The sequence below is a fragment of the Porites lutea genome, chromosome 1, assembly GCF_958299795.1.
Source record: "Porites lutea chromosome 1, jaPorLute2.1, whole genome shotgun sequence".
Taxonomy (NCBI): Eukaryota; Metazoa; Cnidaria; class Anthozoa; order Scleractinia; family Poritidae; genus Porites; species Porites lutea.
The window spans coordinates 5,848,309-5,851,825 of NC_133201.1; positions in this window are offsets into that span (position 1 = coordinate 5,848,309).

Consider the following 3,517-nt stretch of genomic DNA (forward strand, 5'->3'; position numbering starts at 1 on the left):
ATTGTTGTGAGACTCTTCTTGAACATATCTTCTAAGGACACCAAGCAACTGTTCTTTCGATATTAAAAAAGTAGGATTTTTCTTGCTTCATAGTTTTGCTACTTTAAAAAACTAAATGCTACAACAACAACAATAAACTTTATTTGCATGACTATAACAAAGTATAGCTAAAGTATTACAGTATTGCAAAAGCTACTTGAATTTGATTATTGATTCCTTTTTAATTAAATATTTAAAATAATTTTAAATATGTTAATCACTGCTTATTTTCAACCATCAGTAGGATTAATTATTCCGGAGACAAGTTTGTCTCTCAATTCATAGCAAGATGATATAAATGAAATTAATTGAATGTTAATAAAATAGAAGGGAGATGTGATAATAATTAACTTAATAAGTCTCATGTGATTGAAGTCGTAGAAACGGTATTTTAGGTTCTAGTTTAAAGAAGAACATCTCTCTTATCGAAGAAAAACTTGGAAAATCAAATAAAATCTAATAAAAGGTGAGTTTCATCTTCAATTCTGTTACAATTGCAGAGACCGCATTACCTTTAATCACGTGGCATATTGTCGTATCTACCTGTCTCAATCTCAAGTTTGTTACTGCTTATTCTCAGTTTCACTATAATGTTTTCCTAGAAGGGTTCTTTCTTGTACGATCTAGGTAGGCAGGAGGGCTATAATTCGTTTTGATTTTGTAATAAAAGTTAAGTTTCTGTGAATGTTGAAGGGTATGATTCCAGCAAGAGATATGTTTCTTTTGCATAAGATCTACAGGGTGTTTCAAAAGTTCGTTCCGATTGTTTCTTCGCTTATATTTCACTGATTATTAAATATACCTTTTGTAAAACCAAGTATGTTATTAATTATATTTTAACATTGAATGAACTAAAATATAAGTAGCCGGAATGTCTTCCTTTATGTTATCTGACATTTTATAAGTGGTGAGGTATAGAATGTATGAGCTCCCAAAACGTGTCTGAAGGCACATTTTTCCAGGCGAAGCGTTTAAGGCACTGTCTTAGCTCGTCCAGTGTTTTGGGGGCTGGATCTTTGTATGTTGTCTCGTCAAAGATAATCCAGATGGTTTCTAGGGGGGTCACATCACTTGAGTTTGCCGGCCGGTTTTGTTTTGCTTTAAAGTTTCCAAATCCTTCTGGCACCATGTCTGCATGTGCGCCGCCTTTTTCTCTTCAGGGCTTTTCAGGTTTTTTTAGTTGGTCATATATCTTCATACCGTTGTGCTCGAAAGTTTGAGAGTGTGAAGTTGAATTGTTTTTTACCTTTCTGTCTTGTAGAATTATTACGCATATACTTACAGCTTTTTTGATAACATTTCTTACACGTTTAAACAAAAAAACGGCCATCCACTTCTTGGTTTCTCTTCTAAAGTCTTTAATTTTGACCACTTGTTCACTTCTATCGTTCAGACTTGTTCAATGGTTTAGCAATTTCTGTGACTGAATGGCCAGAAGACCGTAAAAAATAGATGCCTGAGCGTTAGCACAAACAGTGCAGGCCTTCATTTTCGTGAAAGAGTACAGAAAATAAAAGAAAAAGGCAAAACAAGGAAAATAAAAAAAACGTACAAAATGGGCAGGAAAAATATGGCGGGAAAAAAATTTCCTTTGCGGTAATAACTTGAAAGCGGCTTTTCGGCAAGGGCCGATTCATGCCTTATATTTGGTGTTATTCTAAGTCGTAGTAGGTTTCAATTGTACACAGTGCAGGTAAACTAACATTTAAAGTTTCAGAGACTAAACCGTGAATTCAACCGGCTATTTTGTGTATATTTTTTAACACCAATATTGAAAAGACGACCATCTCCAAAGCCCTTCATCAAGAGAGAACCTAACAACGTTGGTTTGGTATCAGGGTCACAAGTGTGACCAGCTGCCTTGTTTCAAATTCAGCGCGTGTTTTCCAATAAATAGTTGTTCTAATACGTTTTCTTGAAAAAATGGCTTTGGAAACGGCCTGGTAGAATATATATTATTTAACATTACAGGAATATAGATGTTTCCCATCACCTAGATTAAATATTGCCTTTAAATAAGGTACCGAGTTGAGGACCGAAAAGGAGGTAGTTTCGTTAAACTAAACAACCAAATTGTGTTAATTAGTGTTCAAACAACTTGTAATACACAAAGTTAAATATTGGGATTTGGGAGTTTAAAACAAGATAACGGCTCTCTTGTCAGTCCTTCCCTCTGTAGAAATACAATGATCGGTTAAATACGGTAGGCGATTATACTCAAGCAAGAAAGCTCAAATGAATATGATAAGTAGATACGCAGAGTGACTAATTCACATGTGGCGGCGATGGTCAAAGGTATACATCAGAGTCCCTTTGATTGTTTTCCCTATTAACGATGCAATGTTATTTGTTCTTATTTGGACTATAATTTTAAGGTGGGAAAAGTCCGTACCTTTGCATTTGACTAACGCCTTGCATGCCAAGCCCTGAATGGTTAAGCCAATAACTATTCCTAATTCTAATACACTTTTTTTTTTGTTTTTTAATTTTAATTTTTTTTCCTTAATTCTAAAGGACAGCGAATACATACGGCTAAGCAACAGCAATAAGATGGGAGAGATTAAATATGATTAGCTTCAACCCTTTTCCTGCCAAATTTAGCCAAAAGCAAATTTCAACCGAATGTCCAAATTTCATTTTGTGAAATTTTGATAAACAAATAACACCTTGTGAAAGTACAGGCAGAGAGGTTTCATCTGAATGGTCATATCATAGGATTTCGTCCAGCGCAGCTGAAAAGTTAGAGCCACCTTACAAAACTCCATTAAGCACTCTGGCAGTGAAAGGGTTAATTTAACTTTTCTCAGTGGTTTTGTTATTATCTGCCTAGGCGTAGAACGCTACAATTGCGTCATGGTGTTCACACCGTCGAAGGCCAATTTTCGACCTTACCGGGCTAAACTAATTTGATCTTGATTTTGCCGTTCAAATTTTTGAACGGCTTGGCGTCTAAATTTTCGTACGGTTAGCTGAGGTGCTTCCGTGTCCGAACGGAACACCCATAGGCTGTGTTAATGGCTGCTTTCACACTAAAGACGGATTATCCGTCTGGGATGGATAATCCGTCTTTAAAATCCGTCAAAAAAAGCAGATGGATAAAATCAGGGGGATTGTCCATCCAAAACTAAGACCGTTTCATTTTCTTTTTAAGACGTATTATTTGTCTGACGCGAATTATCCAACGGATAACCCGTCTCAGACGGATAATCCTTCTCTTGTGTGAATACGGCCAATGGCTGTTTTCACACTAGACATGGAAAATCCGTCTGACCTTTTTTTTCCGTCTTATTGTGTACTTGAGACGTATACACATTTTAAATTTGCCTTGTCGCAAATTCACGTTAGACGGATGAACCATGCCTTTGAAGTTTTGGCGATGTTACCAATCCATTAAAGGCGACCATCGCTTATTTGATGTCAAGAAAAAGGAAATTTGAAAGCTCTAATTTCCTGCTTTATCGGAAACGCTACAGAGCTG